This window comes from Balaenoptera musculus, chromosome X (assembly GCF_009873245.2).
Source record: "Balaenoptera musculus isolate JJ_BM4_2016_0621 chromosome X, mBalMus1.pri.v3, whole genome shotgun sequence".
NCBI classification, from domain to species: Eukaryota; Metazoa; Chordata; class Mammalia; order Artiodactyla; family Balaenopteridae; genus Balaenoptera; species Balaenoptera musculus.
Window position 1 is genome coordinate 45,111,215 of NC_045806.1, and position 15,347 is coordinate 45,126,561.

The window sequence follows — 15,347 nt, forward strand, 5'->3', positions numbered from 1 at the left end:
TCAACATTTGAGGACTACTAGTCAGGTATTTTGCAGAATGTCCCTCAACTGGGATTTGTCTGATGTTTTCCTCATGATTAGACTGGGGTTATGGGTTTGGGAAAGGAAGACCACAGAAATAAAGTACCATTCTCTTCATATCCTATGAAGGGTACACGCTATCGATATGCCTTATCACTGTTGATGTTAACTTGATCACCTGGCTTAGGTAGTATATGTCAGGTTTCTCCACTGTAAAATTACTCCATTCCCCCACCTTCCATACTGTACTCTTTGGAAGGAAGCCACTAAGTGTAGCCCGTGCTTAGGGAGTGGGGAGTTATCCTCCCAACTCCTCGAGGGGGAAGTATCTACATAAATTAATTGGAATTCTCCTGTACGAGAAATGTGTGTATTCTGTGATTTTAAGATGCTGGAATCAACAGGCTTTAGGTATAGGAAGAGAGGGATTGAGAGAAGTCAGGTATGACTGCCAGGTTGCTGTGGGACCTCCTCTGTGAAATGGTTGGAATACCAGATCTTGGACATACTCCAGATTCTGATGAATGTTTTGGGGAGAGCATGGAAGCTTGGATGCCTCTGGTTCTGACCTGGGACCACACTGTCAGAAGTGGATAGAGGAGACTCTGGCTCAGAAAGGAGAACATCTTGCCCCAGGGCCAGAGCTGAGAGTGCAGGATGCTGAGTCAAGGCATCTTGTGCAGAGGGAAGAGACACCTATGTGCAGTATCTGGAGCCAGTCCCAATGAGCATGTGATGAAGTGGAGGGGCAGGGGAAGCAGGAGGGGCAAAGGACCTGGAGTGGGCCAGGAAGAGGTCAGCCTGGCAAGAGGATCCCAGTCAGTTCAAGAGAGAGACAGCCTGGGTATCCTTGTCTCAATATACTCTGGCTCACAACGTGACTTCCTCACCCTCTATAGAGGGTCTCAGTTTTCCCATCTGCAAATAGGCTAATCATGCTGGGGGATCAGCCCAGGAGAAGCAACCAGCCTAAGATCCCAAGATGGAGTCTAGCCTTGAAGCAAACCTCTGAAGCCTGGCCTTCATCATGCTCTTACCTAATTCCTCTCTGTTTCTCTAATCAAATCCCTAGCCCCTCATCCTGGCATTTGAGGCCTCTCTTCACCCACCCTGTTAGAGAGGGCCTCTGACTTCAGGGACACTATTAGGACCCAATTATGTGATTCTAATATAGCTGGCCAGGATGCTCATGTCCTGGACTGAGGCATGGGAGAAGAAGATGTTCTTTGCCTAGGGTGACATCTTTTCCCTGTGCCCTCACTCCTCAGTGTGTGGTGTGGCTTCAGGTCCTGCCTAGTCTGGTCCTCCAAAAGGGAAGACTCTTCTAGGTCTTTAACGTCACATCCAACTCCAAAATACAGTCTTTGCTGAAGACCAGTGAAGACAGGCCCATTTGCTGGGACCCCAAACAGAAACCAGGAGGAGAATGAGGAGTCATAGGCCCAATGTGCCCCGGGGCCTTTCCCATGCCGAAGCTACTTGTCTTTGTATCCTTCACAACTCACCCAACTCCCCTAGAGCAGAGGGCCCTGCTCCTGAGGGTAAGGTTCCAAGGACTTCCTGGGGCCAGACCTTAAAAGTGCCACCCACTTCTGTGAATAAAAGCAGATTGGCAGGGACAAAACTAGATCCAGGAAACTAGATCCCTCTTTCTTTGGTGATCAAAAAGGCCATCAGTGGCTCCCTCAGTTGGGGGTGTGGAGGATCCTGTTTTTCATTAGGAAGCATCCTATTTTTCATTCAGTAAACATTACTGAGCACCTGCTGTGTGCCTGATAGAAACTCGGTGATAGGACTACAACAAGGAAACATGAATAGACGAAGTCTTTGTCCCCCTGGAGCCCAGAGTTGAAGACAAGTGTTCTTAACATTTCCTGTGTGCCATGGACCTGTTTGGTGATCTGGTGAAGCCTATGCGTCTTTTCTCAGAAAACAATATCTTTTGAATGCATAAAATAAAATACCTAGAACCACAAAATATTGACTATATTGAAAAATAGTTACTAAAATATGGAAAAGCAAATATGTTATAGTAATATATATGCTCCTTGTGAGATCTAATGGAGAGTCTAATGACAACCATGATTTTGAGATAGAGATGAGATTACATGATATTTCAAGAAATGTACAACATCTATAATATGATATGAAAATCTCTGTGATTTCTATTAGTGACAGAGTCACAGGTACTATCACTATTATACTATGGTGAGTTACATTCTTTACTGAAAAGATGCTAAATTTCAATTAGAGGAGAGTGAAAACAAAGATGTAATTTTTTTCCCATCCAAATTCATGGACCCCTCTAAACCCTGTCCCTGGACTGGATTGGAGGGAGATCTGTGAACCCAAATTAAGAAACCCTGGTAATAGGAAGGGCCTTCCTGTATCTCCTTTCTTCTTAAACCCCTTTCGTTTGGAGGACAGAAGCCTGGGTTTTATGCTGGGTCTTATTACTGTGTGACCTCAAGCCAAACAGTTTGCCTCTCTGGGCCATAGTTCCCTAAGTCTGAAACAACGGCAAAGGCAAGAATTGGGAGGGGAGACCTTAATTGTTTATGCTCCAGGCAATTAATTTATGTTCTCTCATTGAATCCTCCATTGAATGAATGGCATTTTCAGGAAAGATTTTTTAAAAAATTATCTTCCCATTTGACAGATGGTTAAACTGAGGCTCCAAGCGAGGCTGTCACTCGACCAATGTCTTAATCAGTAAGTAGCAGGGGCTGGTGGGTGACTGGCCAGACCCCTATAACCACCTCATCCTCCAGGGATAAAACTAGGAACTACGTTCACTATGAGCGAGAGAAACCTGGCTCAGAAATCCCTGCAGGTGGGGGTAAGCTATGGGAAATTGGGGGCAGAGTCGTGTCTCTTAGCGGAGCGGTGGCTTACGCAAGGTGGCTTACGGAGAATAAGACGTCAAGAAGCCGCGCACCTCCGACTGTCCTGTGACTCGCGCCAGGCCTCACTTTGGGGTTCGCGCCTGCGTGCTCCCAACTAACCTCCCGAAGACCTGTCGAATGGACTGGCAAAAAGCGATGAAGATCCTCCTCCTGGCCAATCCTATTAAAGGGTGGGCTTGGCTTATAAACCAATCAAAGACCCCCAAAGGGGCGGGTTTTCTTCGGCCTGGATCCTGGCTTGGGGGGTAAAAATGAAGTGTGTCCATCTCCAGCCAATCCCAGGGAAGACAGGAGGGCACTCCTCCAATGGGAGTCTGGAGCCGTCGGTAGCGGTGGAGGCCTGCGACCCCGCTAGCGCTCCAGCAAGCGGGAGGAACGCGTCCAGTCTATTCGCGAGATCCAGCTGCCGGTCCCTGGAGTCTATTCGCGCGAGGCAGCGGCTGCACCGACGGCCCGAGGTTCCCGGTGAGACGCTATAAAGACGGGGGCGGGTGGAGGACGCGGAGGGAAAGACGCCGGGCCGGAGCGCGTGAGGGGTGGGACCTGGGCGAGCTTTTACCTGGGCGGCCTCTCAACCCTAGGTCAGCGGGTTGCGGAGTATCGTGCGGGTAGCAAGGGGAGGGCGAGTGCTCCTGCGGCCCCCAGACGGCAACCAGGTGAGTACCCTGCGGAGCCCACCGCCCATGCCCACCCTCCGCGCTCCCCCCATTCCTGTCTCTTGGGAAACGGTGTACTGTGCAGGTCTGCAGCTCACGTGATCGTCTGCTTGCGTGTCTGTAAGTCTCCGTCTGTTATTCACTCTCTGCCCACCCCACTCCCCCTTCCTCTGTCCTTATCTCCATCTTTCTGTCTGTTTGTCTCTATCTTTCTGTCTGGCTCCCTCTCTGAGACATAGTAGACCGCCCAGACCTATAAGGCTGAATCCTGACCCAGCCAGTTAAAGCTAGCCGTAAGACCTTGAGCCTCACCCAGCTGGGCCTCAGTTTCCCCATCTGTCAAATGGGAGTCTAATAATCTCCGCCTGAGACAATACAGTGCATCACTTTGCCCAGCGCCTGGCCCCTTGAAAAGTTTCAATAAATAATGACAGTTATGATTGAAAAGAATATAGTCTCTCTTGGCCTTTGGCTTTATTTTCTCCCTGTCTGTCTCTGGCCCTTCCCCCACCCCAACTGGTTCTTCTTTCTGAATGCTTCTTTCTCTGTTATTGCTTTTCCTCTTTCTGCCTCTTTCCCATCCCTAAACAGGTTAGAGGTGCATTGTTTATAGCAATGAGCTTGGCCTGAGAGTGCCTATGAGCTTAGTCTGGGGTTCTTGTCTGTTCTGGGGGTAAAAAAATGGAGCCTGGCCTTAGGCTGCTTCTGGCCTCATTGAGGAGACAACCCTCTTTGTTCCCCACCCTACTGTGTTAAACAGGTGAGACCCCCCCCCCACCCAGGGTGGGGAGCAGCTTAGATGAAAAAGTGGATCTGGCCCTTATCCTGTATTATGTTAGTCTCCACAAGAAGATCAGAGACCAGGGGTCTCCTAGTTACATTCCCATACAGCCCTGGAATTGACCAGGCCTCTGGAACTCACCTTCAGTCATCAGCAAAATCCCCTTCATTCTCTGCCTGGTTTCTGAATAGTCCCGTTGTTTTCTTGCCATGCCTTAGTGGTTCTCATACCTTTTGAACACAACACTCCATTTTTATGATGTATGTTTTGAAACATCTCTTTCACTGTTCTGAATTGAAGTGCATAGATAATAGAATCTGTCTACACACATAATTCCCCCCAAAACCAATATAATGTCCTAATTCAATATAAGGGAGAAGTAAAGGAAAAATAATTTATAATAAAACAATATGTATTTCAGTATGTAAAGGCTGGGATATAATTCCACTAGAAGACATAATGAAATGGTCTTGCACATACGATGCTTGTACCTGGGAGTGTGACAGCTACACTGTGACTCAGAAACCATGGATAGGGTGATGCTATTTTCCTAGATGATGAACAATTCTTCATGAGGTTCTAAACAAAACAAAGTGCAATCTTCCCTCAATTTATATGGTTGTTGAATTACTGTAAAAGTCATTATATATTAAAACCCATGATCTGGCTCCCATAACCTCTCTGACCTTATCTCCTACCACTCTCCCCATTTGCTCCCTCTCTTTCACCCATCCTGACCGCCTCTAGGCTACTTGAACATATTAGGCACACATCCACTTCAGGGGCTTGTACTAGGCCATCCCTTGTACCTAGAATGCTTTCCCCCCACCAATATCCACAAAGCTCATGCCCTCACCTCCTTCAGGCCTCTACTCAGATGTCACTTTCTCAATGAGGCCTACCCTGACCATCCTGTTTAAAATTGCAGCTCTCCCCTAGCACATACCCTGATCTGTTTTTTCCATAGTGCTCCTCACCCTCTTACATAATATATCTTACATCTTTATTATGTTTGTTGTTTATTGTTTGGCTCTCCCACTAGATTGTAAACTCCAGAAGGGCAGAGATGGTTGTCTTTTTTGTGCCTTGATGTATCCCTGTTACCTAAAACAGTGCTTGGACACAGTAGGTTCTCTCAATAAGTGTTTGTTGAATGAATGAATGAACACGTTTTTCACCTACATGATTGTCTGGTGGAACATTCTAAAGTCATATGGGATGCAGTACGATTCTTTGCTGTGTGGAGCTGTCTTGTGCACTGCAGAATGCTGAGCATCCCTGCTCAGTGCCCACTAAATGTCACTATAATCTCCAATTATTGTGACAGTCAAAAATGTCTCTGAAACACCCCTTGACTGTCTATTCAATCCCCCACTGAGAACCACTGCTTGAATGGAAATCTGGCTTTCTCCTGAGCGCTCTGCTCCCCCAGCAGCCTCCTCATACCCCTGCTGCCAGGAGGCCAGGACATGGGGGTAGGTGTCCTCACTCTATATGTCCTTCCCAGACATTTTCTCTGCCTCCTTCTTAAACACTCTGGTTTTTTAGAATTAAAATTTATTTTTAATAATTTCAGACTTTTAAAAAGTTATAAAAATAGTACAAAGAATTCCCATATATCCTTCACTTACATTCCCCAAATGTTAAGAAATTATACAACTACAGTTCAATTATCAAAATTAGGAAATTAACATTGGTACAATACTCAATGAAAGTACAGAACCTATTTGAATTTCATCAGTTTTTCCACTAATATAATTTTTCTATTCTAGGATCTAATTCAGGATCCCACATTGTGTTTAGTTGTCATATCTCCTTAGGCACTTTTCATCTGGGACAGTTCTTTAGTCTTTCTTTGTCTTTTATGACTTTGATACTTCTGAAGAGTCCTGGCCAGCTATTTGATAGAACTTGGGTTTGTCTGATGTTTCCTTGTGATTACAGTTAAGTTATGTAATTTTGGCAAGAATGCCACAGAAGAGATGTGTCTTCAGTGCTTTATATCAGGAGGCACATGATGTCAGTTTATCCCAATACTGGTTTTGTTCACATTGACTATTTGTTTAAGTTAGTGTCTCCAGGTTTCTCCATTGTAGTTACTCTTTTTCCTTTGTAATTAATAAGTAATTTGTAGAGAGATACATTAAGATTATATAAACATCAACCACTTTGTTTTAAATCTCAAATCATCAGACTATACCATCACCTACCTGTGTGTTATAGTCAGGTACAGACATGCACACATGCCTGCCCCGGTCACGCCTCATTCCTAGAAGGATTTAGCTACTAGCTCACTGTCACTCTATAACACTACTCCAGTCCTACTTCTTGGTGATTTTAATATCCTCGTAGATGACCCTTCCAGTGGTCTTGTCTCTCAGTTCTGTCTGCTCTTCTACAGTGCTCTTGCCTTTCAGCCCCACCTCAGCCACTCACCCCGATAGTCTTACCCTTCTTATCAGTACCTGTGAGTGCATCTCCTCCATAATCTCAGTTTCAGGCATCCTGCTCTCCAACCAGTACTTATCCTTCTAGCTCACTCCCTCTAGCACCCCAATTCCAACAATCCTTCAATGCCACTGGAACTGAACGTTTTCACTACCCTTTACTTCCTCCATGTTCCCATGTCCTTCCTTTAATCAGCTTAGATTCCGTGGTCCATCATAATAATCATTCCCTTGCATACATCCTCACTTCCCTTGCCCTCTGTCACTTTAGCATACTTATCAGGCAAAACCCCAGCCCTGCCTAAATCCAACTCTGCCAGCTCCACTGTACTTCCTTATTCACTGTCCTACCCTTCTAGATAACTATTTCATACCTTCTCTCTCCTCAAATCTCCAACACCTCCTCTCCCATCCTAGGCTCAGGCTGCATACTTGACTGAAAATTTTAAACCATCAAAAGAAAACCTCCACTGATTCCCACTACCACATCCAACCACCAAGCAGCATGTGTACTCATATACTCTGCCTTCTTTTCTGTTATTATGGAAAAACTGTCCCTGCTGTCATCAAAATCCTGTCCTTCCACTTTGGCACTAGATCCCATCCTCTTACCTACTTGAGTACATTGCTTCAGCAATATCTCCCTCTCTCTCCTACCTCAATTTCCCCCTCTCTACAAGGTCATTCCCATTAGCACACAGACATCCTGTTATTGCTTCCATCTTTTTGTTACAGCTTTATTGAGATATATTTCACACACCATAAAATTCACCCTTTAAAAGGGTACTATTCAGTGGTCTTTAGTATATTCACAGTGTTGTGCAGCCATCACCACAATCAATTTTAGAACATTTTTATTCCCCCCTAAAAGAAGCTTCATACTCATTAGCAGTTACTCCCCATGACTCCCCTCCCCCCAACCGTAGGCAGCCACTAACGCACTTTCTGTCTCTATTGATTTGTCTGGTCTAGACATCTCATATAAATTGGATCATACAATATATTGGCCTTTATGAGTGGCTTCTTCCACTTAGCATACTGGTTTTGAGGTCCATCCGTGTTGTTGCATGTGGCATTTGCTTTTATTGCCAAATAATATTCCATTGTGTGAATATACTACATTTTGTTTATTCATTAGTCAGTTGATAGATATTTCAGTCGTTTTCACGTTTGGCTATTTTAAATAATGTTGCTCAGGACATTTGTGTACAAGTTTTTGTGTGAATGTATGTTTTCTTTTCTCTTGGGTAGATACCTAGGAGTGGGATTGCTTGGTCATATGGCAACTCTGTGTTTAACTTTTTGAGGAACTACCAAACTGTTTGCAAAAGTGGCTTCACCATTTTACATTCACACCAGCAATGTTTGAGGGTTTCAATTTCTCCATATCCTCACCAACACTCCTTATTGTCTGTCTTTTTTATTATAGCCATTCTAATGGGTATGAAGTGGTGTCTCATTGTGGTTTTTATTTGCATTTCCCTAATAATTAATGATGTTGAACATCTTTTCATGTGTTTATTGGCTATTTGTATATCTTTTTTGGAGAAATGTCTATTTCTGTCCTTAGCCCTTTTAAAATTAGATTATTTTTCTTTTTATTGTTAGATTGTAAGAATGCTTTATATATTTTAGATACAAGTCTCTTAGCAGATATATGAATTGCACATCTTTCCTTCCATTCTGGGTTATTTTTTCACTTTTTTTTTAAGTTGGTTTTTTTTTTTTTTTGATGTGAACCATTTTTAAAGTCTTTATTGGATTTGTTACAATATTGCTGCTGTTTTATTTATTTATTTATTTGGTTGGTTTTTTGGCCACGAGGCATGTGGGATCTTAGCTCCCCGACCAGGGATCTAACCCACACCCCCTGCATTGGAAGACGAAGTTTTAACCACTGGACCACCAGGGAAGTCCCTGTTTTTTCACTTTCCTGGTGGTGTCCTTTGATGCACAAAAGTTTTTAATTTTGATGAAGTTCAATTTATCTGTTTTTTTCTTTTATCATTTGAGCTTTTTGTGTCGTATCCAAGAAACCATTCCATAAACCAAGGTCACAAAGATTTATTCCTTTTTCTTCCAGGAATTGCACGGTTTTAGCTCTTAAATTTAGGCCAGTGATCCATTTTGAGTTAATTTTTGTGCATGCTGTGAGGTAGGGAATCCAAATTTCATTCTTCTACTTGTGGATATCTAGTTGTCCCAGCACCTTTTGTTGAAAAGAGTATTCTTTCCCTCATTGAATTGTCTTGACAACCTTGTGAAAAATCAGTTGACCATAAATCATAAATGTAACAGTTAATTTTTGGACTCTCAATTCTATTCCACTAATCGATATGTTTGTCACTATGCCAGACCACACTGTCTTGATTAAATTAACTGTGTAGTAAATTTTGAAATCAGGAAATGGGATTCCTCCAACTTTGTAATTCTTTTTCAAGATTGTTTTGACTGTTCTAAATCCTTTGCATTTCCATATGAGTTTTAGGATCATATTGTCAATTTCTGCAGAAAATCAGCTGAAATTTTTATAGGGATTGTGTTGAATCTATATATCAATTGGGGAAGTATTGCCATTTAACAATATTAAGTCATCCGATCCATGATCATGGGAAATCTTTCCATTTAGATCTTCTTTCTTTCAGAAGTGTTTTGTAGTTTTCAGCGTACAAGTCTTGCACTTATTTTGTTAAATTTATTCCTAGGTATTTTATTCTTTTTGCTACTATTATAAATGGAGTTGTTTTCTTACTTTCACTTGCTGATTGTTAAGTGCTAGTGTGTAGAAATACAGTTGATTTCTGTTTATTGGTTTCTGTCCTGTCACATTTCTGAACTTGTTTATTAGTTCAAATAGTTTTTAGTGGATTCCTTAGGATTTTCTATGTATAAAATCATGTCATCTACAAATAGAGATAGTTTTACTTTTATTTTCCAATTTGGATACCTTGTATTTATTTTTCTTGACCAATTAGCCTGGCTAGACCTACAGTATTGACTAGAAGTAACGAGAGCAGACATCCTTGTCTTGTTCCTGATCTTAGGGGGAAAATATTGAGTCTTTCTCCATTAAGCATGTTGTTAGCTGTGGGTTTTACATAGATACCCTTTATCAAATTGAGGAGGTTCCCTTCTACTCCTAGTTCTCTGAGTGTTTTTGCTATGAATGGGTGTTGGATTTTGTCAAATGATTTTTCTGCATCTACTGAGGTGATCATGTGGAGTTTATGTTTGTTCTATTAATATGGTATATTACATTGATGAATTTTCAGGTAGTAAACTAACTTTGCATTCCTGAAATAAATCCTAATTGGTCATGTTACATAATACTTTTTATATGCTGCTGGACTTGGTTTGCTAGTATTTTGTTGAGGATTTTTACATCTATATTCATAAGGGATATTGGTCTGTAGTTTTCTTGTGATGTCTTTGATTTTGGTATCAGGATAATACAGGTTGTATAAAATGAATTGGGAAGTGTTTCCTCCTATATTTTTTGGAAGAGTTTGTGAAGGATTGATACTTGCTTTGTGTATGTCTTATGTCTTTTCTGTTTCTTTGTTCTTCGATTCCTCTCTTCCTATATATCAAGTAGATATTTTCTAGTATAATTTTTTAATTTCCTTGTTAACTATATATTTTTGAGCTACGTTCTTAGTGGTTGCCCTGGGGATTACAACTAACATCTTAACTTGAGAAAATCTACTTTGGGTTAATTCTAACTTAATTTCAATAGTATATAAAAACTTTGCTCTAATATATCTCTGTTCCCTCTCCCTTCCTTCATAGTATTATTATCATACAAATTACCTCTTTATACATTATAAGCCTGCCAACGCAGTTTTATTATTATTGCTTTATGTAGTTATCTTTTAAAGCAGATAGGAGAATAAAAGTGTTACAAGCAAAAGTACTTTCTTTCATAATACCTGTGTAGTTACCTTCAAGTTACCATTTAGTGTCCTTTAATTTCAGCCTGAAATTAGTATTTCTTGTAGGGTAGGTCTACTAGCAACAAATTCTTTCAGTTTTTGTTTATATTAACTTTTCTTTCATGTTTGAAGGACAGTTTAGCTGGATAAAGAAGTCTCCATCTCTTTCTTTCAACATTTTGAAGATATCATTACACTGTCTTCTGGCCCCCATGGTTTCTGATGATAAATCAGCTGTTAATCTTATTGAGGATCCCTTATATTCAATAAGTCATCTTTCTCTTGCTACATTCAAGACTTTCTTGTCTTTGACTTTCATCAGTTTATTCTACTTGAGCTTCTTGAATGTATAGATTAATATCTTTCATCAAATTTGTGATGTTTTGGCCCCTTTCTCATCCTCTTGTCCTTCCAAGATTCCCATTATGTATATGTTGGTACATTTGATGGTGTCCCACAGGTGTGTGGGGCTGTTTCTTTTTTTTTTCATTCTTTCTTCTTTCTGCTTTCAAGAAATGGATAATCTCTATTTGACCTATCATCAAATTTACCTTTTCTCTCTTCTGCCAGCTCAAATATGTTGGTGAGCCCTTCTAAGTGAAATTTTTATTTCAGTTATTATACCTTTCAACTCCAGATTTTCTATTTGATTTTTTAAATGATTTCTATCTCTTTATTGATATTCTCTATTTGGTGAGACATTGTTCTCACACTTTCCTTCAATTCTTTAGATATTGTTTCCTTTAGTTCTTCAAAAATATTTATAATAGCTAGTATAAAGTCTTTGTCTATTAAGTCCCAAACATTGGCCCCTTCAGGGACATGTTCTTTTGGTTGCTTTTTCCCCTGTATATGTAACATACTTTACTGTTTCTTTGTATGTCTCATAATTTCTTGTTAAAAATTGGACATTTTAGATATTCTACTCTAACAACTCTAGTATCAGACTCTTCCACCCTCAAGGTTTGTTATTCTGGTTTGTGTGTGTGTGTGTGTGTATGTGTGTATGTTGTGTGGTTGTTGTTATTGTTATTTTTCTTGTTGTCATTTATTTGTTTGGCAACTTTTCTTGACTAATTCTGTGGATTCTATATTCCCTGCATTATGTGGCCTCTGAGTTCTCTGCTAACTTTTTTTTAAAAAAGATCTTGTTTTTATTTTTAAGCCTGGATTCCTAGGGGTAACACCTGGTAAGTATAATTTGGTGGTCAGCCATTGATTGGTCAGATGTCTTTAAATACCTTGTCTATATGTCTTCTACCCTCTGCCAAGGGGATCTGTGTGAGAAGGCATGCCTTCAAACTTCAGCCAGATTACAGGGCAGCCTGAGTTCTCACTTTCTGCCTGCACAAGGCCTCACAGTCAGCCAAAAGTAATGACTTGGGCCCTCTCCTTTTCCAGCTCTTTCTTGTGCACAGCCCTTTAGATTCCCAGGAATATGTCAGAACTTTTCAGAGTTCTCTATAGTTGTCTCATTCTCCAGGATTTCCTTTTAAATTCCTGACCAAGGCATCTCTCTGTTTTCTGGAATTTATTCAGCTTTTGGCTACTGAACCACTAAGCTGGAGAGGGAGGGAGGATGGGAATAGCCACAAGTTAAAATGTCACACACAAAAAAGGCACAGAGCCTGCTGTCTTGCCAAGATTCAGTCGTTTCTCTTGGATCAATGATTTTCACTTCATTCTATGCCTTTGTTAATTGCCAGAGTTTTGAATTGATTGATTTTAGTTGGTTTGCCCTTATTTTCATTGTCTTAGAGGGATAGCTGGCTCACCAAAGTCCTCACTCTGCCATTCCATTGATCTCCTGTTGCTCCCATCTTTAAAAAATGTAAAACTCTCTTCATCCCACATCCCCTTGCAAATATGACTTTATTTCTCTATTCCTCTAACAACAAAACTCTTCAAAAGAGTTGTCATTCTTCACTTCTTCCTACTCTTCTCCCATTCACTGTTTGTTCATATAAAATATCTTACACATATAATAAAATAATATATACATTATATACATAAGTTATAGAGATAATAATAATGAAAACCCAGGAACTCCAACCCCGCCCAAGAACAGCATTAATGATAGCATCTATCCCTGTGTCATTTTCAGTCCCATTTCCCACCCCTCCTGCCAGAAATTACCACTCTCCTAAGTCTTGTGTTTAACATTCCCTTGCTCTTTTTGATTTTTTTTTCATATTTGTGGAGATGCTTAACCAATACATTGTGGTTTTGGCTTGGTTGTGAGCTCTGTAAAAAATAGTATCATACTGTATGTGGTCTTCTGTGACTTACTTTTTTCATTCATTATCGTGTTTCCAAGATTCACCTGTTTTGCATGTAGCTGTAGCTTGTTCATTCTCAATGCCATATGATATTTCATTGGGTGACCTTAAATTATTCATCCATCTACCTGTTGAGGGACATTTGGGTCACTTCTAGCTTTTTGCTCTTATAAAAAGTGCTATTATAAACATTCTTGTACATGTCTCCTTGTACACATGGACACTCATTTTTCTAAGGTATATACCTATGTATGGAATTGCTGGTTAATAAGACATGTAAACATTCAGCTTGATGGGATTATGCCAAAATGTATTTTAAACTCTTGGTACCAATTTACACACCTTTCAGCAATTTGTAAGAGGTCCCATTGATTCACATACACCTTTTTAATACTTGATATTGTGCCACTTTTAAATTTTTGTCATTATAGTGAGTCTTTGTGGACTTAATTAGCATTTTTCAAATTACTAAATAATTGAGCATCTTTTCATGTTTATTGGCCACACATGTTTCTTCTTCTGTGCAATGACTGTTAATATCTTTTGCCCATTTTAAAAATTGATATTTTTATCATTTTTATTGATTTACAGAAGTTATTTAATTATTTGGATACTCATCATTTGTCAGTTATATGTGAATATCTTCTCGTTTGTGGCCTTTTTCTTTCTTTATGGTGTCTTTGCATGAGCAGAAATTCCTAATTTTAAATGAGTTGAACAATTCAGTTTTTTCTCTGTAGCCAGCACTTTTTGTGTGTTGTCTTCCCTAACCTATGGTCATGAAGATATTCTTTATTTTCTTCTAATAGAAGTTTAAAGGTTTACCTTTAACTTTTAAGTCCTTAATCTAACTGGAATTGATTTTTGTGTAGTGTAAGTTATGAGATAGGAAGCCAATTGTGCTATTTTCCCCACAGATAGCCTAATGATCTGAAGTGCCACTTCTATCATACATCAAAGTTTCACATCTGTGTAGGTCTGTTTCTGGGATCTCTGCTATTGGCCAACTTTTTGCCCCTGAATCAGTACCACACTACCTTTAATTACTTTAGCTTCATAAAGAATCTTGATATTTGATAGAGCAAAATCTTCCCATCCTATTTTTCTTCAGGAGTATCATATATTCTTGGCCCTTTGTTATTTCAAACACATTTCAGAATAAGCTTGTCGTGTTCTACAAAAATATTGGAATTGGAATAAATCTGTAGATCAGTTTGAAGAGAATTGATATGTTTGTGATGTTGAGTCTTCCTAGCTATAAACATGATGTATCCTTTCATTTTAAATAAATTATTGAATGTCTTTTGGTAGAACTTTATAATTTTCTGTATAAGGTCTTGCATATCTTGTGTTAGATTTTTTTCCTTGGTATTTATGGCTTTTACTGCTATTATGAATGAGATCTTGTTATTTAATGTGTCTTATCTCTTTTGCAGGTATATAGAAATGAAGTTGATTTTTTATATTGTTATTATAGCCATTCACCTTGCTAAACTTTCATTACCTTTAAGCAAACTTTTAAGTTTAGAATAATTTTAGTTATAGAAAAGTAAATAGAGACAGTATGGAGAGATCCTGTATACTCTTCACTGTGATATTTTTGTCAAAACTAAGAAAACAACATTGGTATATTACTATTAACTAAACTTCAGACTTTATATAGATGTATCAGTTTTCCCACTAATGTCCTTTTTCTGTTCTAGGAGCCAATTCCAAATACCACATTGCATTTAAGTTGTCATGTCTCTTTAGTGTCTTCTGGTCTATGACATTTTCTTAGTCTCCTTGTTTTTTTTTTTTTTTTTATAAATTTATTCATTTATTTATTTATTTTGGCTGTGTTGGGTCTTCGTTTCTGTGCGAGGGCTTTCTCTAGTTGCGGAGAGCGGGGGCCACTCTTCATCGCGGTGCGCGGGCCTCTCACTATTGCGGCCTCTCTTGTTGCGGAGCACAGGCTCCAGACGCGCAGGCTCAGTGATTGTGGTTCACAGGCCCAGTTGCTCCGCGGCATGTGGGATCTTCCCAGACCAGGGCTCGAACCCGTGTCCCCTGCATTGGCAGGCGGATTCTCAACCACTGCACCACCAGGGAAGCCCCTCCTTGTTTTTTATAAGCTTAACAGTTTTGAGATGTACTATAGAATGTCCCTCAATTTGGATTTGTCTGAAGTTTTCCTCATAATTAGACTGGGGTTGTTCTTGGAAAGAATACCACAGAGTTGAAGTGCCCTTTTCATCACATCATATCAGGGGTATGTGATATCCCTATCACATCCCTGGTGATGTTGACCTTCACCACTTAGTTAAGGTAGTGTTTGCCAGGTTT

The 15,347-nt window shown here is 40.1% G+C and overlaps 1 long non-coding RNA gene across 1 annotated transcript in view; it reads left to right on the top strand.

Annotated features, from left to right (window-relative positions):
- The first annotated feature begins 3,260 nt into the window (after positions 1 to 3,260).
- The window catches only part of LOC118889174, a 54,158-nt gene continuing 42,071 nt past the window's right edge, over positions 3,261 to 15,347 (top strand). The window contains exons 1-2 of the long non-coding RNA XR_005018432.1: positions 3,261 to 3,392; positions 3,509 to 3,583. This is a non-coding gene — a long non-coding RNA (uncharacterized LOC118889174). The remainder of the gene's footprint in view (positions 3,393 to 3,508; positions 3,584 to 15,347) is intronic.